Source organism: Pyxicephalus adspersus, chromosome 4, assembly GCF_032062135.1.
Source record: "Pyxicephalus adspersus chromosome 4, UCB_Pads_2.0, whole genome shotgun sequence".
Taxonomy (NCBI): Eukaryota; Metazoa; Chordata; class Amphibia; order Anura; family Pyxicephalidae; genus Pyxicephalus; species Pyxicephalus adspersus.
Window position 1 is genome coordinate 89,147,700 of NC_092861.1, and position 27,406 is coordinate 89,175,105.

A 27,406-nucleotide genomic window follows, 5' to 3' on the forward strand; every position below is an offset into this window, starting at 1 on the left:
TTAGAGATATTGGTAGTTGAAAAAGTGGAAATGTTTATTCTTCTTATACAGGGAGCTCCTTTTTCTCTTTTATATGTGGCAAGGGGTCATTGTAATTGCAAACTTTGTTTGCTTGCTGCGACATTAGGATTAGTCAGTGCTTTAATTACACCTGAGAAAATATTAAGATTATTACGCAAATAAGTCTTACACAATCAACTTCCAGCAAAGCTACTGTATTTATTTTCCATTTTGCAATCTTTAATGTATTTAAATGCATTTTAGATAGGGAATAAGATGTTTGCTTTATACCATGTAACATATTTGTGGTATGATCGTATACCAAGAAAACTTTATATGATACATATGTGTTTGTTTTCTTACTTTTCTGCTCCTTGTGCAAGAACTCTTAGTTTCAATGGCTTTTAAAGGTTTTTGTTGCATAATTATTGGTTCAATGGCCCATGTTGAGAGTATTTTTTTAGGGTTTGAGAAGCTAACACCTGACATGGCCACTTGGCTTGACAATTTTCTGGATATGCTAATATATGGATGTCATGCTATTCCTTCAGTAGTTTACCAGTGCCTGACCAACAACCATGCAAGCAGCCTTCCTAAAAAGAATAGCAGACGATGTGTTATTACTAGTAAATGACTTGTGACAGATAGCTCATAGCTTAAATTTTCATTGGCATGCTTCATACCTGCTTCTTTAAAACAAAAAGGATGCATTTTAAACCCTCAGTGGAGGTTGTACAGTTATAAATGAGCACTTGATGCCTGTTTCACATTAATATGCAAAACATTTTTTTTTTAAATAGTAGGGTAATAGTATGTCTGACCACACACACTATCATAGTAGACTGCATAGGTAACAAGAGTGCAATAGCTAACTGTTAACTTTTTAAAATATTATCCAACATGCAGCTGTAAACCATCACTGAAAGATCTTCAGACAAACTCCACCAATAATTTTCCCATTTTTTATTCATATTAGCTTGTAATTTGTTCAAAACATGGGAATATTATGATATTCAAGTTTCCGTTGTTTGGTCATCACTAAATAATATGGCAGCTAGCATACCTTCATACCAAAATTAATCACAGCAATCAGTATAGGAAAAAGGGTTTCCACATAATTATTCTGCCCTTCACTCCAAGCTTAAAGCTAGGTACACACGTCCAACGGTTCTCATCTGATAATCGGCTCAGGGACGATATTGGGCGAGAATCTGGCGTGTGTACAGCGCCAGTTGTTCATCGTCCGGACGACCATCCTGGCGGATCCACGGACAATGGACGACTAACGATCCTAATGCAAGGAAAGAGGGAGAGCACACAGCAGGGTGCCGCTCCGTCGCTCCCCCCCTCCCCTCTGCATAGAGCAGATGCTGGTCCCAAACTGTCCCAAGCCATTGGACAGCCAAAAGAAAATGCTCTGATCTCACAGGCAGTGAAATAGATGCCAAAGGAGGGACCCTGCCAGATGTAATCACGAAAGGAGAGAAGTTTTGGTGCTGGAGAGTTTCATGGTCTGATTTAGGTAAGTAAAAGGGGCATTTATTTTTTGTTCTTTTGTCCAAGGCATCTGTTAGAGAAGGTGGGAGGTGTTGCAGGAGGTCATTAGCTTGCCCAGAAATCAACTTTAACAGTCCATTCTACCAAAAAGTCTACCAATTTTTGGTCAATTGTGGTGCATTACAAAGTATATACCGCATTTTCCATGTTTACATTTAAGGTGCTTATAAACACTTTAAAACTCGGGAAAACACCCCATTTTTTTCACGCATGTTTGGGTGTTTTCCAACCTTAACCCTACGTTTTAATTTTTTAAACGTTGCATACAACGTTATAGATAGCGCTCATAAATGTGCCTCAAAGAAAATGTCTTGTAGATTGTAGATGTAGTTTGGCCTATTGGAACACATGGGAATTTCAAACATGGGCTTTAAAAGCCTTAGGTTAAACGCTGGGGAAAACATCCATGTAGACTAAGCCTTAGGCAGTTATTTTAAATAAATGTGCTACCCCCAATGCATCTCAAGTTATTACGTTATTGTGCTGCAGCCGCCTGGGCCAGTGTAAATGGTCCCTAACCTTTGGGGCTCTTTAGACTTTATTCCAAAGGTCCCAAACTCACAATGTGGCCATTCATACCTTAATGACATCATCATATGTGCATATGATGCCTCAAAGCGTACCTAAACTCAGAATTTTCACTTTACATAAAAGGGTAGACAACTCTTTTATGTAAAGTAAAAAATCTGTTGTTTGTGTTTTTTTAAGTGCAACACCCTTCTTTAAAAAAATAAAAATAAAAAACGCACAGAGCGCTAGCTCTGAAGACAGATGCCGAGACGATGCGGGACCTGATAGAAATACCTCCGGATGTATCGGACTGCCCTGTGTGTGTTTTTGTGTGTGTTTTTGTTGATATGGGGTACATTTGAGTTTAGTTTCTCTTCAAACAGGCTGGTAATATTTTCAATGATTTGCTCATTATAATAAAAAGTGGAAAGGGGGTGTTTTGGCAGGTAAGTGTGGCATAATGAGCTGAACCTATTTGCACATCAAGGCAGAACCCTGACTACTGGCAGCAGATTTATGATTTAAAAGGCTTTAAGTTCTTTTAGTGTATGCCACAACAGCCTATTTAATTGACCAAAATAATATAAAACCATAGCGCTACTTGTGTATTTAAAATACAGAAATAGTGTGATATTTATTGCAATCTCCATTTTTTCCATCAATGTACATATGAGTTAGAAGCAGCTTCAGTGTAATGTTATATTGTCATCTTCCCGATAAACACATCTAGAATGTCTGAAGTATTTAACATACTAGACTTGTGTACTTTACTGACTTCAAACTACGTAACTATTTGACTAAAAAATGTGAGAAATGTATAGTGGAGAACTAAAACATTTATGTGTTTGAGTTTCCAAACTTGAAGTATTGCATTAACTAAACATTAGAACAATGCACAGGTTCTGTAATAATGAGATTTCTTGTATGGAAGAGAGCAATGTATATGCAGAAATTGCACTACAGAGCCCCTGTGTAAATACATTAGTTTAATATAAATACATTGCACTCTAAAGAGTATAATAACGAGCCAGAAGCATGACATGCACGTGAAGGTACAATTTTTGGCATGTTATCCACAGAATATTGCTTCACTTTTATAGCAACTCATTTCATAATCCCGGATGCCTACATTTCAAAATTACATGATAAGAAGTGAATGAAGTCTGGATGAAATAGAATGGACTGTATCCAAAACTAAAGTTGTAACAAGATAAATGTCATGCCTGTACATGCTGATTAAAAATGTTCTGGACTTCGTGGAAAAATCCCTATCTTTTACAGTGTCAGTACAAAGTGCCAACCCCAAAGGGTCAGTTATTATACATTTCTGACATGTCAAAAATGTTATTTCATTGATAGCTGTATATTTTGACTCACATCCCAGAATTCACTTACTTGTGTCTTTATTAAGCTTTCCTGTCATGAAATTATTTTAATTGAATATTTTTCATGGAATGGCATCCCTTATCATGCTAAGTACCATCCCACCCACACTTTCTCGCTGTCAGGAGGTCAGACATTTATAGAAGGATAGCTAGCCATGCCCCTATAAAGCTAACTGATGTTGTGTGTACAGCGTTTTTGTATTATTATTAAAAATAATAATAAAAAACTGGATTTATATAGCGCCAACATATTACGCAGCACTGTACAATAAATAGCGGTTGCAAATGACAGACGAATACAGACAGTGACACAGGTGGAGAGAACAATGCCCCGAAGAGTTTACAATCTAGAAGGTGTATGCAGTGTTTATATGCAGTTTATGTGTATATGCAGGTTATGTGTATGATATATATGTATACATCAGCCCTTTATAAAGTTCTCCAAGGCTGGAGAGGATACACTTTCATCAGTGAAGCTGGGTGATCCAGAAAACCTGTATTGGATCTAGTCCAGGATTGAAAATATTTGTTAACAAACAGCCAATTACTTTTAGGAAATGTGTTCCAGGTTTGCTGGATCACCAAGCTTCACATGCATAGGGGAGTACTCCAATGCTCCAATAATAAGGATGTGTTGGGATTAGGAATAATTGGGATTGCTATGCCCTGAGTTGTATTTACACCCGATCTTTGCACTTAGTGCATCACATATACTGTCCCCCTGCACTATAAATTTCCCAAATGTCTGCCCCCTACACGCTGTACTTTATATACACCTGACCCTTGCACTCTTACTTAGATTTTAATGACCCCTATACTGTGTACATCACATAATCCTGACCCATGCACTCAGAAGTTTACATACACCTGCACACTACATGTTATATACTCTTGACACTTAACGGCTCAGAATTTTTTCTTACCATACCACTACCAGAAGCCTTTGGTTTGCAATGAATATCTGTTGTTAGATATAATTTATAAACCTAATGTATTACTGTGATGGTAGCAACTAAGGAGTAAAGAACAAGAGTTATAAATCTTCTTTGACCTATACAATCTACCAAGTTGTTGTAGAATCCTTAGAGCACCCAAGCTTCAATACTTTAAATAAAACACTGCACCTAAGAAAAATGACTGCAGCTTTAAACATATTTTTATAACACATTCGGTGTATTTATTTTAACATTCACAACACAAAACAGTATCTGAAAAGCTGAGTAATCAGCCATGTCTCCAATTCTGTCCAACGCAGTTTAGCACCAGGAGACAACCCAGCTCTAGTTATATTCCAAAATAAAATGAAAAAACAGTACAACTGCTGTTTTAAACAACATGGAAAATTGTACACAGTGGTCAAACAAGTCAGACGCTGAGGACTGGAAACTTTAGTAAAGTACAGCTAAAAACAACCTTCAAAGGGAAATTAGCTCAGCCATCACTTCACCAGCTGCAAGTGGTCAACTGTTATGTCATTTATGTTTAATGTGTTTTTATTTAACAGTCTAGTAAAGCTGTAAAGCTGTTAAACGTTTAACACACACAGAGACACACAGACACGACACACGCACACATATATATATATACATATATATGAGAAACAAATTATGTATGGACAGTCAATGGAAGCCAAAATCAATAATCCAATGAAGGATAAATACAAAATCACACTGACAATTTTTTCTGTGTCCCTAAAGTATATTTCCACCCATTCTTTGTACCTATGCCAGATTTTTTTCACAAAAAATATGTATATTCAGAAAAAAAAAGATTTGGTTTGAGTTACCTTGTAAACTAGTCCCGAAGTTTATATTTACAAAGATATCAGGCTAATGTATATCTATATGTACACTATTTCAGTGATAGCAATTGTAATAATAGTGTCACAACATTTTCAGGTATTTCCTTGTTACTAATATGTTTCGTGCCACAGCTTTACTAGAAGAGTAACAAAAAATAAACCTCTGAACTCTATAAGAAATATTTCTTGAACTATAATGGTTCAATGCAATATATGATAGCTTAATTGTAGCCATATCTTACATAATTTGTTTTCCTGTTACAAAGTACAAGGATAAAGCAATAGAAAATAAATGACGGTAATGATCATATTCACTTGTAATAAAACACAGCACATCATTTACATCTCATATTAAAATCACAGTACAAATTGCAGTTGTACTTAGTCATCTAACAATAGGGATTAAAAATACAAATGTGTCAATTTTAAAAGCAAAATTCTAAATGATAATCTTTGTGAATTTACATATACATACAAATTTTATAATATAAAATTACTGCAGTCATTTTAAGCAAATTAGTTCAAAACAAACTAGGGCTATGGGTGTGTGGTTTTTGTGTAGTATTCAACAATGCATGGCCACCTACACTGGTGTCCATTTTGACCCTGACCCCCATTCATTTCATTAAATGGAGAGGCACAAAGAAACAGATAGAGATACATGAGGCAGTGCATTTAGTTGGATTGTTAGAATAAAATATGTTTGCCTACACAGTCTGGGCTCTCTTGGTAAATTGCCTACGTTAATTGTGCCTAAAACTTTGGAAATATACCTATATACCCCGTCTTCCTTCTGAGGGATCCTAGAAGAGGATGACATCATCATTGTACTGTTTTTCAGGAAGATTTTGGGTTGAATACAGAATAGAAAAATAAAGCAGGGATTTTGCTACACTGCGTTCACTAACATTTTTCTGTAAGGAGGTGACATCATGCCCACAATGGTTGAGGATAGGGGTGGGTTAAGCTACGTACACACTTCCAATTATTATCGTTGGAAAACGAACGACGAACGATCCTGCACGATATATACGAACGATCGTATAGCACCGATCCTGCACATAGAGATAACGACACAATCGTTCGTAGATATTGTACACACAATAGATACGATCGTTTAAGCGATAGAGGAACTATGTGCACGACAGGAAAGTGAACGAACGTTCGTTCATTACGCATGCTCAGACCATGGACGATCAACGAACGACCGTACACACGAACGATGTTCAACGATCGTCGTCCAATCCGATCCGACGGTCCGGTCGTTGGTTTCCATCGAGTTTCCTCGTTCGTCGGCCTCGTTGGTTACTTTTTTACGAACGATTTTTTGCCCAATCGATCGTTCGTCGTTCGATTGGAACGATAAAAATTGGAAGTGTGTAAGCACCTTAAGGCAAGTACCACTGTTTTTTACCTCTGAGTAATTAGCATTTTACACCTACTAAGTGCCCAGTGATTAGGGAAGGGGGAGGAGAACCAGACTGTGTAAGCTGAGGATCCGCTTTAAGAAGAGAATGGAAGGTTCCCTGATATTCTTTCTTACTGTTTTCTTAAAGCTAATTGAACGTCTGCTTATACAGTTTAGGACCTATTCTCAAATCACCTACTTTTTTGCTGTAAAATGTTGTTTGCTGTAAAACCTGAGGAGTTAATGAAATAGGATACTCCTGTCTTTTTCAAACAGGGCGTAGGCCTTGGAGGATGGAGGAACGGGGGGCTCAGAGTGTGAGCAGAAAATCCACTTTGTAACTTCATCCCTAGAATTGAGCATCCCTGATATCTTCTCCAGTAGCTTTCATAAAGCTAAGTTAATAGTCTTGCTAGGATGGATAACTAAAGCGCAATTGTAAGGGTAAAAACTAATTTGAAATTTCCTCTATTGTCAGTACCATAACCCAGAATGGCTGTTTCTCTGGTTCATCAATCATGATTAAAGACAGTATTTTAGATGATGCTTCCTCACCATCCATAACACTAATCTGTAAGTGGAGAATAATAAATAATGTCAGAGATATTGTAACAAACACCAATTATTAAACATAAACCAAAAATTTTGGTCCATTTAATATTTCAGACTAATCAATAGAGGACTGAGGTTCCCCTATCTCACCATTTACATCATGTTGTATGTGCCTGTAAATTTGCTTTAAATTATAGTTACCTATCTACAGCCTCCATTAATAACTGATTGCACACCACTTTGTAATAAGTAACAGAGCACACATAAAGAGACTATAAAGAGATACCTTACATGGTTTGTTGAATGGCCCAAAAGAAACCTTTTATTTACTGATGGCGCCAGTAAGTTTTAATTACAGACTTTCTTCACTGTAGAATATTATGAAAAATTCAAGTGTCACTTCATCCCTTAACTACCATTCATCATTTACTCAGCAAAGTTGTAAAATTACATGAGTAGAAATTAATATATGAAAGAGCTGCCAACTGATTTAATCAGGTATTCTTCAAACTTTTTTGTTTTCTTAGAACTGGAGCAATAACTTTTTTCTTGAATGCATTTCTATAGTATGAAAACATTTTCCTTGTACAAGATCTGAGATTTGCATAATAAATATTTCCTTCAAATGCCTCTTTAGATATGCAAAGAGATTAGGAATAAGTTTGGTAAAATGTGATAAACTAAAGCATAGTCCATAAAGAAAATAACTGTTACCTGGCTACTGCCAGAAGTTTTTTGGTCATTAAGTATGCAATTAATATTTTTAATCATTATAAATAAGATAAATTGTGATTGAGTTGAAGATATTATTTAGTAGACTAAACAGCACTTGTTGTGATTGAAAAGGTTGAAAAGAAAGTGAAGGAATTAAAACCACTGGCCGAGGTCACAGAAGTATTCACATATGCAAAGTAACAAGGAAATATATTTGACGAGTAAAATAATTACCAGTTCATCCAGATTTTGCATTCATAAATATTACTCATTGGCATGACATGATACAGAATGTAATATATTTCTGCTCAAAGCAAATGAAGGACAAATAGCGACCAACCAGTGTAGTATCATTATACAATGCAGCAATATATTATAACCCCAAACCTGCATAAATAAAGTCACCTTGCCCAAAATAAAAAATAAAAAAGTCTAACATGGCTTTGGCAAGGCTTTTTCCCCACTGTTTGTATCACTTCCTCATATCTAAAAAGATACTTTATGCGCTCAATGTCTACAGTGTACCATTATATACCTATACCCAGCAACCACAGTAATATGAGCATATTCAAGCATCCTGGCTTAACAAACCCCTAGCAAGCTCAGTAACTGCAATAGTGAAGACTATACATATCATACTAGTAGCCTCTAACTTTAATTTCTCCTCCCTCAGTGGAGAAGATGAAAGTTTGCAACTGTGGGGAAAGTCAAAGAACAGAAGCAGCTTTTCAGCTACAGGGGTGGTGGCAGAAGAGTAAAACTTCCCATTTTCTGCCCGCACATCTGCTTCCTACTCCTTAAAGGTCCCTCTTCTGCCCCAAATCTTTCAAAAGTAAAAGCCCAGGAGATATGATATATTAGGTAGTAAAAGCTTTCTGATGTTTGCTTTATAAATCAAACATAATATAATGAATAATGAACTGTGTACAAACAGGGGATCAATTTAGTTGAAAACAACTTTTGTCCTAACGTTCAACTTTATGTACAATGGCTTACATCTGTTTTCTGCATATTAAATGGGCAACCTGGCATTATAGATTAATGCCAGCTCCAAACTGATGATGGTATACAAAAGACTGGAGTCTATATAAGATTCCTCAACCCTAAATTTACTGTCTTCCTTTTATAAAAACAAATCCTCAACTCCATGGTAATAGCCAACCGAAAAGCCTCCAAGATAGTCAAAGGATGGAGATCCTTAACTGGCCTGATTAATAGTCCACCCTTAAGCTACGTACACACGTCCAACAGTTCCCGCCTGATAATCAGCTCAGGGCCGATATCGTGCGAGAATCTGGCGTGTGTACAGCGCCCGTCGTCCATTGTTCAAACGACCGTCCTGGCGGATCCACGGACAATGGATGACGAAATGACCGAGGACAGTTTTTAGGACACAATGGACCCAAGATACATCCTGGAATAGCTATTGTTGTGCATTTGTGATATTGTTTGAGTATCCAAATAGCCAATCTTACAGGAACCAATGAAAATAGAAATGTTCTTTTCCTAATTCAATTCAGCTAGTAAAAAAGTGCAAGGTGTCCAGTAAGTGCTTGTATTTTAGGTATAATTTAGTAAAATTATACCTAAAAGATTGATGAGCTGACTACTTAAAAATATTATTCTACCCTGAAAATGGTTTTTAGTGGCAGACATACTATTCAAATAATAAACTTGATTTGTAGGCCATGATTTGCATTGCTATTTCCTAAGCAATTTGCTCTTTACATTCTCTTTGGTTTACAACAGGTATAAAAAAAATTTAGAGCATGGATTCACTTTACCAGAAGCAGGATGTTTCAGTATTTACAGTGCAAAGCACCTGAATTCTCTATTTATTTATATCAACAAAGCTGGGAAAAGATTCCACTGGCATTTACGGGAATTACTATGTATTGTCTCTATGCTAGAATGGCTTCCATCAAACTCTTATGTCTATGACTCCCATGACACCTACCTTTGCTGAAATTACCAATCTACAATTTAATATTTCCGTAGATGTGCTAAACCACATGATACACGCTGATATTTTTTCATCCACAGATCCAAACTGCATATTGGTATATAGCTGTGTCATGTTTGTTACTAAAATACTCTAGTTATATGTGTTGATAGCATAATCGCATGATGCCAACAGACTGATGGCTTAAAAGCTCAGCACAAAATATCGCATCATGATGCTTTAAATCAGGCTCTTTTCACAAACCAAGATTAAATAACTGCTAAACACAGAGGCGTTATAATTGTTAAGTAAAGGGGATGAAAGGCAGATACAGCTGTGTTTAAATGGATAGCAAAGCTCTTCCACGGACAATTTAAACCAGATGTTGCTTTTAGAATTTAATGTATTGCAAACTGTAAATCACTGGCATCACAAAGTCTTTCATTCTAGACATTATTTATAACCAGATTCAGATACCGTGTATCTTTTTTGAAGCATCACACCAACTCCACACATCAGACATTTACAAATAAGAAATACTAATTTTTTGTATCTTGGGAAATGGTCCTCTTACATGAAATACACCCTATTCTAACAGGGATAAAAAACATTTGAAGAAACTATGTTTATTCAATTTTAAGTTTTTTAAGATATTTTTATTATGCAGGGTCAAGGGATGTGACTTCAGAACAATATAGACTATCATAGGATGATCCAGCAAACCATGGAGTGGATTTCCTAAAAATCATTTGCTATTAGTAGGCAAGTATTTGAACTAGTCCCAATACAGGTTTGCTGGATCACCTAGGTTCTCCTATGATAGTCGACTTTCACCATTCATGGAGAACTTTAATAAATCAGATTCTAAATTTAAAAAAAAGGGATGGTAGCTCCCATTTTCCTTCTTTGAATGTTACCATTAAGGCAATTTGTTCTCCACTTAGTTTTCCACACTTTCACTAGCTTGTCTGTACTCTAGTCCCAGAATGGAGCCATGTTTCCCTTTGTGCTCGTTATATTTAAAATTCAGCAAAAGGCTATTGACAGATTCTGGCTGTGGCTTTAAGTTCACAAACCTGCAAAATGTGTGTTGAAGTTTTCAATATGCTTGTATAATGTGATTATCCTAGGACAATTTATTTATATTTATTAAAGTATATATCAGGTACCCTACATACTCAACACCAGATCTATATTTAGGTAATTGTGACCCATCAGCAAATCTCTGATCTTGAATGAATGGAATTTTTTTTACAACCTGTGCCTGAGTCTCCTGCATGGATTGGTGAAAGGAGATTATCAGATTGATGGACTGAATGCTAGATGCGGCTTTAAACCTGCTTCACCTCCCATACAATGGTTCTTTCAGGACAGCCATCCTTATAGAAGCTTAATAAGAGCATTAGCAATTTGGAAATTAAAATCAGATGACAAGCTTATGTTTTAGAATTAATGGACATAAGGCAACAGGTCATACACGCTTTCCTTTGGTGCATGCTCTGAATGTATAACTATACCAAAAATAATCTCAGTCTGCAGCCATGTGAGGTTAATGACAAACAGGTCAAATACATCTCTTTGTATCATCAAGCAATGATAGGAATGCAATAAACAAATCTGGCCTGCTATATTTACTAATTAAAAACTAATTATCTGATTCTCTTAAAGTAAAATCACCACCCTATTTATTAATGATTATTCATTAATTACATTTATAATATAATTTTCTGTTTGCAGTCAGCTATGATTTTCTAAAATTAAAAAAAAAAAACAAATTTTACATTCTTAGCATGGTGACAATGACCATGTTCTGATTCTGTACAACATTTCCCACTACTAAAATCTACTTTTGCCGACATTTGCTAACATCTTTGCAATGCATATTGAATACCAACAGTGGACTGCTTTTTCCCAACAAGTTTGTTGTTTTGCAAGGATCAGCCCAGTTTAATGTATTATTTAATTGAATCATAGGTAAATTCTGCTATATTGAGGTAAAATTAGGCTCAATTTGCTAAAGGTGTTCAGGCTGTTCACCTACCAATGTGAAAATGGACTTTGCAAACAATGGACTTTGCAAAAATTACTCAGTCACATCCAAGGAGATGTTTAAAAAAACATTTTTTATTGCGCATGATCGGATGGCCCAAAGTCAGCAGAGCTTCTCCTCATTATCTCAGCTAAGTAAGAACTTCCGTGCAAGGGAATAATACATTTTGCTTTGTGAACAGCCCTAGCTCAATAAAGTTATAGTAAATGGATCCCATTGGTTTATTCTACCCCTTCTAAGCCTCATTGTCACCAAGATGGAAAATACATTAAGAAGGCTGAGGAAAGTGAGACACTGTATGGCCTCCTAGATGTGAAGAATGGGGAGTTCAAGGTGTTAAGATCTAATCAGGTTTACAACCAGGTAATACAACCAGCTGGCATCAAACCAATATAATTGTGTTCCAAGTGGACTTAATCTGCATGTATATCCAACATGTTTCACTTTGAACCCACAGTCATATGTCCAAGTCCTATTCATGGCATTTTCCTGTTAAAGTGAAAAAGACATTATAAAGACATTATTAACCCCGAAAAAAATCCTGGTCCAGGGTATCAATGATATCCCTCCATAGATGTTGTACAGTAAGTGTGTTACATTGGGCATCAAGAGGAAAAAGCCTAAAATATGCAGTGACCACATCTAGAGACTAGTAAGCAAATTCTTATTACGTTTTTGTTTCATGGATTAGGTATGCTATAATCTGAATAGAAGGGATAGAAATTTGACCTTAAAATACTTGCTCTGGGTTAGTAGACCAAAATCAGAGAATGATGTCAGAAGGATTTTGTTTTTTATTATGCAGCTATCAATTTGAGGATTCAATAAAGGTGCATATGATATATTCAGCTATGCAACACATATACAGTATGCACTCCATCTCTCTCAAAATAACTGTGCAATAGTTATTACCTGCTTACTCACGATGGGAAGAAATATACGTCATTCATTTCATTATACAGTTACATTTAATTATGCTTGGCGTTGGACACCATAAAAAAATAGCATGACTGATGAGACAAGCAGACAGAAGAGTACATCGGATTAACTTCTTAGCCCTCAACATCACAGTCTGGAGGAAGTCTTAGGAGACTAGCGAGCCCTCCAGTCCTATTTATATCTTTTAACCTTCACTGTGACTGAATAGGAACTCAGAACTGCTTAGAGAGCAGGTTGCAAAGCTATATTCTTAGGTTGAGCATGCATTGTGATATCAATGGGAAGAAGTGCTTGCTAATCATTTAAAGAGACATTTATAGCAACCGTGTGTAAGGGATTTTATACATGGCTTCCTACATTATAGCCACATTTTTTTTTCATGATCATTTTTTTCAGATCATAGAAAAACTAAATAACCTAGGTTGCATTACAATATTTATTTATATTAAATCAGCAAAGGAAATGACTTTTGATTTATGTTATTTTAAGCAGAGCTATAGTCAGATATAGAAGACAAAATCTATTGCCTGTTATGTAATCATTAATACACCAGTTAACTTTTCATAAAAAGGTGTACATGTACTTTAAGGTGACTTATATAAAATACACAAGTTTTAATATTTTGAATGTTTTTTCAATTTGGTGTGTGGTGCATGTCACACCATGGTTTTCATCAAGAGTTTAAATGTGCTGTATAGCAGACTTGGCTTCTTTTATAAAATAGTTTCTAAATGTACTGATTGCCTGTCTGATTGCTTTAGAACCAATTAAATAGATTGGCCATCAGTACACTTTACTTCAGATTGGCTTGAGTTCTGTTTATTTTATTGGATTAAAAAGCAAACAGGTTTTTTGAGTTTATAAATGGTCAGCACAGCTTCTCGGCGTTTTGGCTAGGATCAAGCGTAGTAGCTAAGTCTTCTAGTGTTCAGGAGAGGAACGGCACTGTATTCCTAGCAATGGAGGATGCAGTGGATTAGTACACCTCTCAGGAGGGACAGCTAGATGGTGATGCTCTGTGAGGGGTCGTCCTATGCTTATTCCTCCGGTTTCCCTCCAGCATGGGGCCTGCCCTGAGATGGAGATCCCAGACGGCAGTCCATCCCACTGGTTAGGGGCAGGGAAAGCTTTGGTCTGGCCTTTTGGTCTGAGAGGCTGTTGAATCTTGCTAAGTTTCGTCCCCCTGGAGTGGGGAACCAGGGGTACCTTAAAATCACTTTCTGGCTGTTGATTCTGGCTGTTGATTTTGGTATACAGGCACGTCACTTTTATGCTGATTTAGCACCGCCGTCATTCTGCATTAGCTGCGGCTAGTGTAGATGGGCAATTTTTTTACATCCAGCCCAGTGTGTTATGCACTGTGCACTTTTTATGTCTTTTTCTGTTGTCACTGTCACTGGTGTGGTGTTGTTTACCACTGACGATGGAGGGTGCTGTTCTTCTATTGGTCCGCCCCGATGTCTGGGGAGTGCTCTGGCCTTATAGTCGAGTGCTCTTCCTTACTGGGAATCTTTCTTCGGGAGAGCTCCCAGCTTAGTATCTGGTGGGAAGGTTTAGACCAACCCTTAGAGAACGGAACCTGTCTGATCTTGGTCAGACGTGCTAGTATGCCCACTCAGCATCGGCTGGGTGGTCTCAGTACCCAGCACCTGTCAGGAGCATAATGCCCCGGGGGGGGGGTCTGGGGAACCAGGGTGGCCCTTCCTCTTTTGAGGAGGGATCACAACAGTACCTCAGTGCACGTTTTTTGTGGTGTGTTTTTGCACATTTCACTTTTTACTGGACACCAGGGTTTTGTTTAGAAGATCACAGTTCGCGAGATTAAAAAAAAAAAAAATGATCTGCACAGCTCATTTGAGCAAATGCTGCCTTGGTTTTGAAACTTTTTAAAGCAGTGTTTTTTGATTCTTTAACTTGGGAAACCCGTAAATTAACTTTAAGGTCTTTGGAAAACCCTTTCTATAATTACTATATCCACAATGACAGTATGTTAATGTGGGGTAAGGAGAAGAATGCCTCTTACATTGCAGGCCATTGGAAAGAATGTCACCATTACAGATAGCCAAAAAGATCATTGGTGTTAAACTGACCTGAGGGGCACAAATTGCTTTTTGTCTAAGGAACACCTAGCAACCTCTGGTGGAACCCTGGGATTTCAAGGAACACTGGTTTAAAGAGTCTAAGCTTTCAATCTAGAACTGAGACATGCCAACACAGGTCAAGCAGCTAAAAATGTTATGACTGTCTCAAAGGCGATGGGGACCTTACTACACCAAAGGAATAGGGGTACTAATGCCTTTTTGTTTCCCACTGTGAACCAACTACAGTAGACAGTTACACACATGTCCAAACACCCAGCCATTCACCTTGTATTTTTACATATTTTTGATACCTGAGTTAGTAGTAAAGTATGTAAAGTATCACATTGCCCTCTAGAATTGACATTTTATGTACTCCATCAGCATTGCTTTAAGGCAGAAAATAGCCACAGAAAAGGGTATAATTAGATTAGATGCAGTATACTTTATCATCAACTAGCATGGCATGTGTAGAATAAATCACTGATTGGAAGATGCTGAGCATTTATTTTTCCAAAATAGCTACCAGGTAATGTGCTTGCCTGTCTATATTATGTAAGATCATGGGGTGTGCATATCTATGGCCATAAAACTATACAAATCAGAACAATCCTCAACTGCAGCAGCTATTCCACAAATACGGTACTTAGGCTTCTTAATGTTTAGTTACAATCTCTGGATGCCTAAATAAAAATGCCTATTATACCACGATGAATTTTAAAGTAAGTAGAAACTGCGGTTCTACACAATAGCCTATATAATAAGTCTGGTAAATACTTGGGCTGTGTATACACGCTAGATTTTTGTCGTTGTAAATGATCTTTTACATAGGTTTCCAACGACAAAAGACTGAAAGATGTATGAACGAGCGCTGTACATACAGTTTTATAGAGAGGGGAGGGGGGAGAAGGAGCGAGCACGCACCCTGCTGCACTATTCTCCCTCCACTTCCATTACAGTCGTTCGTCTCCTGTCCTTCATGGATCCGCCAGGGCAGAACCACAAACTCTTGATTTCAACAATGTCTGATAAGTATTGAGATAAGTTGTTCTGACACTTATCCTCATTCACTTACAACATGCTTAGTCTGGAATTGTGAGTGAATAATATCAAATTCAGACTATGCCAGGCATCTATTATCTTTAGAAGTTGGCCCACAGCAGCCCTATAAATCTTCAATGACAGAGTCACTTTAAAGTGTACTACAAGACCTAACATATTGTGCCAGTTGTTCTTACGGTGTATTATGTTCAATGTTTTTTTTTTTTGTGCATACACGTGTTATCATTAAGAAATGTAGAAACAATATTTGTCTAGGTGGATCAAAAAAATTCTTTGTTGTTCCTTTATTTAGGTAGGCGGGGAGCAATTACATGGCTCATTCTTCCCACAGAAACTTGATTTATGTGTTAAGTGTAAGTAGTTACTGAGATTTATCACAGCCATTTGTGTGACAGTATCAATGGCTCTTACATCTCTAAACATTATTCATTTGTTGTATTCATTTATAAAGTGAAGACATAAACTTCTGCAAGTACAGCATTCATAAAGTTACCATGTTTTTCTGTACTCGTAAAAATTCTTCCAATGAAAAGTGAGACCCAAGGGGGGACAGACAAACAAATGGAGGGTCTACAGAGAAAGATAGGTTGTAAATTTAGTGAGAATGGTGTAGATGCCAGATTAGTGGAGGCTGCTGGGTAGCTATTATAAAAAGTTCAGGCATGGCGTTCCAAAAGTTCTTTAGAAGGGTCAGTGAATAAATACAATTATTACAAAACATGGGGTCCATGTGGGGTGTGGTGCTTGCTTGTGGTTTATTGAGGGGTCTCCCAGGAACTAGGTTGCATGTGGTATATTTGTAAATTTTTCAGGATAGTGCAGCTACAAAGACAATATTGTGACAAAACTCCCGCTACTTCTGTAGTGCAGGGGGTGACATCTCTATGCTGCGGCTAAAATCCTGGAGAATTCTAAGTATTCCAAATCTTATAAAAAGAGGCTTAAAGCTTTCTGATCAGCAAAACACAGACTTCTTTATAATATAAATGTATGGTGAGTCGGATGTTTTTTTTTAATTTTTTCCCATTGTTTGCTTGTAACTCTATACCACCATATTGGAAAAGGCATACTGTTATTTTTATCTGCCTGGCCCCACCATTGACTCAAGAGGGCATGGAGCCAGGGGAATATTGAAGTAATGTAAATTTGCATCCAAGTCCAAATGTCATCACTGCTGTCACATCACAGCAGCCTCAGGGGGAGTTACAAATAATTCTGCACCCATAACAGAAGTTTAGGCTTGCTGAGCAGTATACAAATCAGTAATCCCTATTAAATATAATACATTATTATCAGGTACATTACAAGTGTCTTTTGTCAAAGCCTTTACGGAAAATGAGTCAAAGTTATAGCTTTCCCTTACTTAGGTGACTTGTGCTACATCAAGACTGTCATTAGTGTGCATGAAACCAAGCACATTCCAGAAATGATCATGTACTATACATGCTGACAGGTCTTATCTATCCTAGCATATGTTGCATGCTTTTACTACTGCTGATATAGTCAACAGGCCAGTAACTGAAAGGCTACTTGTTTCCAGTAAGATTACTACTGCTAACACAGAGATAACCTTGTGGCCCCAGAGACAAGAAACACAGCAATGTAACAGGAGGACAAAGGAGGAATTGGACTGAATGTGACAAAGTCTTTATTGGTCATAAAGCTTCTACTAGGAAATTACATGAACAGCGCAAAGGTAAAAAGTCATAAAAATAGCTAAAATTAGATTACAGATTCATAAAAATATGATGGGCAAAGTCCTTTATAAAAACCGTTGCGTCAGTAACACATTTTTCTCAGAACATTGACTGGCAATTGGCAAAGCTTATCATGTCTTAAAGCTAAACTCAAGCTCCAACATAGTTCCACACAGCCCTCCCATCATTCATATTACTTTGTTCAAGATAGTCAAGAAAGCAAAAACAAATGACAATTTTACAGTTTTTATAATCCTGCTTTGTAGTAGGGCTGATTTGTAACATCAACCAAGTTGGGAATACATTTCGCTGTATTCATTGCAGAAGTTGTTCACCCATGCAAGAATGTGTGGGAAGTGATATGGGCAGTGGTGAAGTAATGTCTAGATTGCACACTTGTGTGATAACCCAGGAACACAGGAAGAAAGCTTTCATGTATTGGCAGGTACAAGAACAAAAATAATCACCAGTTCCAACCACAGATAGCTTCACTTATGGTCACACAAGACCCATTATTGAACTGCACGTATGTGACCTGCAGATTTGTGTGGGCAAGATATCCCAGGTTGGCATGGCATATTAACATTGTGCAGGGCTCACAGCAGATCAGTGGGTAGCATAACTTGCATGAACGTACTGCCCCATACAGGAAATGCTAACCCAATGTACAATAATTGTATAATTGGTGTTGCAGCTGTGGGACAACTGTAGGACACTACAGTATTGCTATGCAATTGTGTCAATTATGTATTTTGAGAATTGAATTTTGCTCCAATTGAAATGAAATCAGTTTCAGCACATCAATGGTTTTTCTAAATTGTCCAATTTACCAGTGTTTGTCACTCATTTGTGTGTTCTTTAGACAGATCTCGAAGGATTGGATGTGGTGTCTGTCATCTTAAGTCTGTATGTAGCTTTGCTTTACATGTAGCAATTTTTACTAAATTGTTCTTAATAGCATTGGTATATCTTTCATGTGTACAGGGTCAGACAGTGCATGCTTGCTGTTTTAGGATGAACTTTCTGTAACCTCCTAGCACTTCACAATGCCAAACTAGACTGGAAGCCTGCACATATCATTTCTGTTTTTGGCAAGGTTTCTATTGACTCTGATTATGCAGAAATTCATGGTGGCAGTAAATGTACAGTGATAACCTCATCTCACACTTTGTTTTCTTCCCAGTACTAAAAAGCTCTACGTTCATGAATGCATCACAGGCTACGTCAAAGAGCAGAACTTGCTAGGAATTCTGTTATTTTTGTCATGCTTCGATGCCAGTATTTTTGCCAGCTTTTATATCAAATGAAATCTCCCTAATGTAAGTGTACATAACATGCTCATATAGTCATAAACACAAACATTCTGGTCATTACAAACAATTTGTTCTTCACTTTTTTTAGATAGCATTTAGTTAAATAAAGGGTTGCTTTAAGAAAAATGTAATGCAAAAAGTTACACTATTTTTCTCCATTTCATAATGCCACATTTGCTGAAGAATGATCAGACTTTTTATAGTAGTGATCAGTAATTTATCATTGTAGTTAAACTTGAATGGAGTACTGAACGCTACTTTTTCCAGATTCTTATCACCACTTTTAGAAGTAATAATAAGCAGGCATATACTTACATACATCTCAGCTAAAGGTGATAAAGGGCAAAAAGGCTCAAAGGATGTTTAAAACAATGCCCGATGTAACCCACGCCATTTGAAACAAATAAAATGATGAATGCTGTTTGGAATTTTAAAAGTGTCAATCAGATTTGATAAATGTCATGATCACCATCTTTTATTACTAAAAATGGCGATCTTTTAAAAGTGGCAATCCTGCTAAAAAGTGATTTGCCTTAAATTAATTGCTACTTTTATTATGAGTCAAAAGAAAAATGAGATTTGTGTATAAATAATGTATCTTTTTTACTCTATTAGCATATCCCATTGCATTGATAGTTATAACATTATAGTAGGACAACACTCCTAATAGATAGTAGCTGAAATCAGATATAAATATCTACCTCTTTGAGTTCATAAAAATAATTTTTATGCAAAACTTGAAACTTTTAAATGGCCATAAAAAAAGCATCAGTATATATTCTATATATATATATATATATATACAGTATATATATATGCTATTTTGTTGGTACTTGATGTTGTGTAGATGGGAATATCTTTGACATCACAGGTAGACAAAATGCTCCACATATGGCATTTGTCATAGCTTTGAACAACACTGGTAACAAAATCTATTTTCAAAATGTGTTGACAGCCTCTACTCCTTTTAAAGTTGTAAAAGAAACATTTACAGGTGGCAAATTCCAGGAGCATAGACACTATTTTGTATGCTAGCCAACAGACATATTGGATGATATTTTTATCATGTAAACATCTAAGTGCAAACTGCTTGTACAATAATATTGTTTAACGCAAAACATTAAATATAGACATAGGGATCACTTGTGTATATCTGTACTCACTGTTTTTTTAGCTAAAGCTTTTATACACACTAGATCAGCAGTCACCAACTGGTGGTCCGCGATAAAATTTTGGTGATCTGCGGCTCTGGCCGATGCACCCTGAGCGAGGTCAGGAGAATAACTCTTGGGGGAAAACTGATCACAGGAGTCAAAGGGCAGAAAGGTCATATCTGCACATCCATGGCCACCCTAAATCTAAATGTGCTCTGCTATATAACCAATACACCTACATTTAATCCCACATAAAGCACCCTGAAAACAAGTGTCAATTGTATATTTGTATGTTTAGTCAGAAACACTTTCTATAATTCTTTGTTAGACAACCAACAGAAGAAAGGGGCAGGCCATGGATGGTGCACACGGGAATGAGATGGCTTAATTACATTTAAAGTCCATCAGCCCAGAAATGAGGTGGAATCAGGAAATAGGGAGATACAGGTAGTCTCAGAGTTAAGGACATCCGACATACAGACGACTCTTGGATACAAATGGGGCTTCGGTTTGCATGACTTGCAGAAGAAATATTTTGTTAAACACAGCTGAGGTTGTGGGTGATCTTAAGGACTGAGCTCTTCTGCAACCCTTTGTAACACTTTAGACAAACTCTGGAGTTGTTTCTTTTTGCTCCTTGTTTGCTCTTTCTTGCTCCAGATGTTTGTGATCAACTCACAGTGAGGATTTTATACAGTAACTGACACCACGCTGTCTAATAATATGTTGAGACAAACATCTGTCCTAATTGCATTTATTAAAATAATGTATCTGGTCCGACGTACATATGGATTCAACTTAAGAACAAACCTACAGTCCCTATCTGGTATGTAACTCGGGGGAAAACCTCTACTGGGTCTTCTAATGCTTGGTCTGATCAGACAGAGACCAGGGTGAAAAGACTACCCATTTGCAACACAATATATGGACAAACTAAAAGGTAAGGCTAAATTTACCATGTTAAAGCGTAAAAGAGATTTATTTAACTCTTAAAAGTGAATTATTGGGTTTACGTATACTTACATATTCTACCATGTATGAATAGATTAACAAGCATTGCTTCTGTAGTAACTAACACAACACACTTACTTGTAACTGTATAAAAAAGACTAGCTCCTCAAACTGTAATTGTCAATAATAAAAGGGGTATCTCATTTTATGGTCAAACAGACCACCATGCCCAATAAAAGGTCATATAATAATGACCACAAAATGATTATGAATGTAACCAAACCCAACAAAACAGTGTGTGGATTGTTTTATTGCCGAAGCAACACTAAAACAAGCAGAACAAATAGCAATCTAGATATTAGTCAGAAATAATCATTGGCATTCTGTATAATATTAGTCAGATTTATTCACCACTAACCTTCATGACTAACAAATGGCGTTTCTCATAATAATACTGTGTTCAAATTTGGTAAGGAACTTAAGAGTTCACTGAGACACTGAAGAGACACTTTGACATGAAAAAGAATCTTTGAAGTGAAATGAAATGCTTTATGTATGAATGACTCCGACATGATCAAAGAGATCTCACATAGGTCGATAAAAAGTTGCCTGTGGTAATGTATTAAACAACCATAGAAAGTAGAAAACTTCCAGCCGGGGAAAAACTGTTTCTGAGAAACTGTCAGCATGATCAGTCAGGACTTTGTCCATCCTTATTCACAGAATGGTGGTATATCAGCTGATATTCAGATGGCACTCTGTCAATAAGCTTAACATTTTTTTATTTAGATGGGTAGTGAATTTTGAATGATGTGAAAAAAACAGCTTTACTAACTGAGACCCTTCATATAATCACAAAACATACATTAACAAATACCATTTCCTCCCCCAGGTGCATATTTACAACCTCTGATGGAGGCAACCATCCATGTGTTTATACACCACCAGGTAAATATCCAGTGTAAATCTGCTAACATACCTCCATGTGAGTTGCTATTCTAGGTTCCTAATTGGTGCAGAAAATATTATATCAGGTTCAGCCTCATCTTAAAGTATAGGGGTTTTATTAACAATCTGTGGAGTTTTGCAGAAAGGTGCAGAATGCCAATAAAATACCAATAACATGATTCAGAGGGGTAACAGGCTTTCTCTGTGTAGGCACCTATCTAAACCCTATCTGTTCTTATAAATTAAACTAATTTATCAGCCCCGAAATCCTCCTTAGGAACAACAACTTGATGTCCCAAGTCCAGTAACCTATTCCTTTGCGGGGAGGACTGGCTTGCAATGCCACCCAAAACAGGTGTCCTCCATTGGAAGTTTTTTCATTACCTATTGTTTTGGGGACCACTCTGATGTTGAATTCCTTTACTTTCTGTTTAAGTACCAGTAAGGATAAATAAATGTGTAAATCTTTCCACCGGGGACACACAGCAATAAAAATTCAGCAAAGGCTCTCACCTGTCCCTCTTTTGCCTAGAGTTGCACTTTACATTTTTGTTCTAGGATTTAGAAATGCTATAGCTGCTCCTCTAGATTTTCAATTTCTGTTTTTCTGTAATTAATATCACTGTAGCTTATAGCAGTTTGGTTTAATTGTCTATTAGTCCTACTAGGACTATTATGGCACTTCCGCTGGAGAATCTCATTCTAGTCAAAGCTGGAACCTGTCTTTCAGATTTACCATCTAAATATTCAATCACGCATAAGCAAGTATTTGTCCAAAAAGGAATGCTTTCACCCCATTATTATCATGTGGCTGTGTCTGCAGGATATCTATTCAGATTTGAGCCAATTACAAAGCCACCTGAACAACCTATAAGAATTGAATGATCCTGATAGTCCCTTGTCTGGTAGTTGTCAGAGACCCAACTTATTGCATTTTGCCTCTGGCATTCTCGCGAAAATTTCCTCGAACTTCCAATGGTTCGGCGAAATTTCGGGGAACCAATTTCTCAAAACCATCGGAAGATCAAGAAAAATATAACAGGAGGATTCACAGGGGATTCACAGGATTCCCTGGGAATCCTCCTGTTTGCGATCCCCGGGGCAATTAATTAACCTCTATTGCCCGGGGATAGCACACTCTTCTCACAGTCGCATTCATTGAGAACAGTGTGCGATCCCCGGCACTAGAGGTTTATTAATTTCTATTGCTCGGGGATCCCACACTCTTCTCACGGTCGCACTAATTGAGAACAGTGTGCGATCCCCGGTACTGGAGGTTTATTAACCTCTATTTCTCGGGGATCGCACACTCTTCTCACGGTCACACTAGTTGAGAACAGTGTGCGATCCCTGGCACTAGAGGTTAATTAACCTCTAGTGCCCGGGGATCGCAGAAGATTTTCAGGGATTTTACATTTTCAGTAAACAAGAAAGGCCCGATTTGCTGCGCGATTGATCCTAATATTCTCGCTCTCTCAACCCCAGTTATTACTATGTTAGCATTCTTTAGGCTAAAACAATAAATCGAATAAAATTTTGTTCAAATATCAAACCCTGCCTGTAATTTAACTCCAGCCTCTGCCCCAACATCAGTGGAAAGCAGTGAGCCGATCATACTATTTGAAAATGTGAATTACGTGGTCATACTGCCCACAGGCAGTATATAGAATGCTTGTTACCAAGGCTCAATGAAATTAGTATTTAAATTTACTGGTATTAAGAATATCAATGCTATCTGAAGATTGAATGCGGGAAGGTATTTTTTTTTTTCATAAAACAAGAAATGATAAAAATATACAGGCACATAAACAAAAGGGTATTAAAGGTATGGCTGAAAAACTAGAACAGACAACATAGAATGCATCTGTTTCATGGTACCATGGCTAGAGTGAGATTCCAACACAGCCCAGTCAAAGGAAACTTTGCAGCTTCTATTTTTAGCAAGTAATTTTCTCTTTCTAAACATAATAAGGTCATAAAAGGCACCATATTAGAACCAGATGTTTTTATTAAATCAGTGTAGTGGCGACAATGCAAACATAGGCTTCAAAATATATACGGTATGCTAAATTTACAAACAGATGTGGTTTACTATCGAGCACTCTTGTACCTAAATATATTGCAACTAAGCCTTGTTGTTCCAAAACATAGGCATCTCGAAGAAAATACTCTGGGAGCTGAATAAAATGAAAATTCTCAGAACAGAAGTGCCTCAGCACTCTCAAACCTTCAGCTGCAAAATTAAAATACCTACTACAAATAATTTGGACATATGTGCATTTTATGACACTTGGAAGTAAAGTGTTCTTGTCTTTATAAATGTCCCTTCTACAATAACTATGTATATTTACATCTTAAATCTTTGTCGGTGGGATTTTTCTTCCTTCTGTTATTTAACAGGTGAAGTCTCCCCAAACAAATGATGGAGAAAAAAAGTGACTTGGGTCTTACCCTTCCTGGACTTTTATTAGGACATAAGGAGAACTCCCCACAATGGGTGCACAATATTAAAATATGTCATGGATATTCTACACTATTCATTACCAAAAAATAAAACATGGAGCTTTCATTTAATAAATATTTTCAATAAATATGAAGAAAAAGTGCAATTATTTTAAAAATGATCCCCTCTCCTATTGTGTGCTGCTTCCCCACCTCTTAGATTGTAAGCTCTTTAGGGCAGGGTCCCTACCTCCTCATGTGTCACTGTCTGTCTTTCAACCCCTATTTAATGTACAGCTCTGCATATTATGTTGGCGCTATATAAATACTGTTTATTAATATTAATAAAATCATTAGACCAAAATGGCCTGAAAGGTAGTCAATGAATCAATAGGTGACAATCATGCAGAACAATCAAACCTCTTTCTTTATTTCTATAAGTTGTATAAATTCATTATGAGCCGCTCAGAGACTGAACAAATTGTAATTTAAATTAAGGAGGAATAGCTGTTTGAATGAATACAAGTGGTGTTATATATTAACACTTGTTCATAAAACTGATGCCATGGGGTAAGTTAGTGCTTGCCATCAAGTTTTAAAGTCCATTCAGTACTAGATGATGAAAACAGAATATTGAAAAGGGTTATTAGGACATAAAAAGGAATTCAAATAATGAATCAAAGATCACTCTATAACAGACTGACTACACGCAAAAGAGGCAAGAAAGTAAGTTTAATGAGTAACGCTAGTTATGTTCAGAAGGCAAGGTTCAAAAGAGGGATTCACAAAATGAATTCAAATATTAAAAAATGGTTAAACGTACATCTTTAAGCAACTTCAAATAAACTATTTATTTTTGATATGTAAAATCCCAATATATTTTAACCAAGAAAAACAGACTGTAAAAATACTAAATCAAATTACCAATACCTTCACCTTCTGTCCTTGATAACAATAACAGCATTTCTAGTCTATAGGAGATCCCATGGGGGAATAATGAATACATGCACAATTTCAGTTGTACCAAAAATTGGCTTCAGTTTTCTGTTTGCCGATATATTGTTTTAAGCAGTCAGTATACAACATTAAAACTATATTTGTTTATTATTTTTATCATTATTATGAGATTTTATTTATAAAGCACCTTCATATTGCACACCACTGTACTAAGAACAAGGAATGCAGAATATAAACCTCCATACATAACATGATCCCTGCCCATTTGAGCTTGCAATCCAAGAGTAAGGGAGCGTAGTATGCAAAAGCTGAATCATTAGTTATAGCTAGGAGAGAAAAGAAGATGGGTAGATTTGGTCCCTTTTAGTTCCCTTGTAATTATGTCACGCCTCTCCTGGATAGTGAAAAGACCATAACCCTAACAGACAATTGCATGTGTTCCTATCATGTAGGCAGTGATATGGAAACCAGAAGACGGACAAAATACTTGGGAATAGAGCATTTTATGACCACATTTGTTTGTGGGTAAAAATGGATTCAGAATGGAAATGGATAAACCTAAAGACATTCACAATGAATTGGGTGACAGGTAGCATATAACTTTATCCAGAAGAGAGGGAGTTATTAAGGGTGAACTAGTAAATTTTATTTTATTTTCAAACAGACGGTAAAGTCAGCAACATGTATCGAATATAGTTTCTGATGCATTGTTCTTAAAAACTAGCTAACCATTAGTGAGAGGTGTTTATCGCCTGTTCTGTTAGCCATTACAAGATGGAAACTCAGTACATGAAAGGCACCAGTATCTGCAAGGGAAGTTTTCTTTGTGATAGTTGTAGCCAGAGGTCACTTCCATTTTACTGAGATCAGAGATGGATTAAAGCCAAATGTCTGTGCTGGCATGACCCCATCTGACACCAAATGCTTAGAAATGCATCCTCCCTTGTGAAGTGACAAGCAGATACACAGCTTTAGCCACATGTACCATACCTCTGGTTTGCTGCAGAAGTATGAAGATTGTACGTATTGCCCTTGGACATCTGACATTGCTTTCTGTTCAATAATAAATAAAAGCAATGACTTTGCCTAAATGTAATGAATGAAAACAAATGGCTGTAAGTCATGGCTATGATATGCATTTGCTTCTATTGGCTGGTGGCTCTCAGATCATTCTGCTCCTGACAACCACCAATCAGTAGGATTAATAATGAATGTCTACCATACCAATCAGCTCAATGTTTCCAGGGTATGAGCTGTTGTTACTGTCCTTTCATCTGATTATAATGTCATGTAAATGACTGTCAGGTTGCCCCCCCCCCACACACAGGAATCTTTACATTACAACAGTTTGGATCTGTAGTTGGTAACAATTATACAGTAACACTAATATGTTTTATCTTTTCCTGGTCTTTGTTCTTTTTATAAAATTAGTCTGGTATTTTGATGTTATTCACTATTATTTAATAAATGTATGCACTTGGGTACACATTCTTGCCTGTTTGACTTTTCATTTTGTTATTATATAACTGTAATGAATACATAAAGTTATCTGTAGACAGAGACCGGCATGCAGCCACACAACACTGGCATGGAGCCAGATGTTTGATCCCATTACACACTGCTAATGTTCCTTGTTTCCTTCATAGATTCAAAGTTTCCACACATTTTTCACATTCCTACCATAGTATGGTGAGCTATCTGTGCAGAGCAGTATTTTTCCAGCCTATCTAACCACAGTAATGTAAATGAAAGTTTAGACAGATTTCAATTTTATAACATTATTAGGCCAACATCAATTGTATATGTCAGTTTCCGTGATTGGTACTTTGATTTTAAAACTCCAGTCTCTGCAGAAAAGTTTTTACAGGGGGAACAACTAAAATAATGTTGGGTTTAACTGTGATATTATTATGTAATGAAAGAAATATCATTTTTATTTTTATTAA

The 27,406-nt window shown here is 36.7% G+C and overlaps 1 long non-coding RNA gene across 1 annotated transcript; it reads left to right on the forward strand.

The window, feature by feature from the left end:
- The first annotated feature begins 17,524 nt into the window (after positions 1-17,524).
- Positions 17,525-24,867, forward strand: LOC140328963 (uncharacterized). Its single transcript, XR_011920372.1, has 3 exons — positions 17,525-17,694; positions 22,006-22,061; positions 24,213-24,867. It is a non-coding gene; the product is annotated as an uncharacterized lncRNA (long non-coding RNA).
- The last annotated feature ends 2,539 nt before the right edge of the window (positions 24,868-27,406 follow it).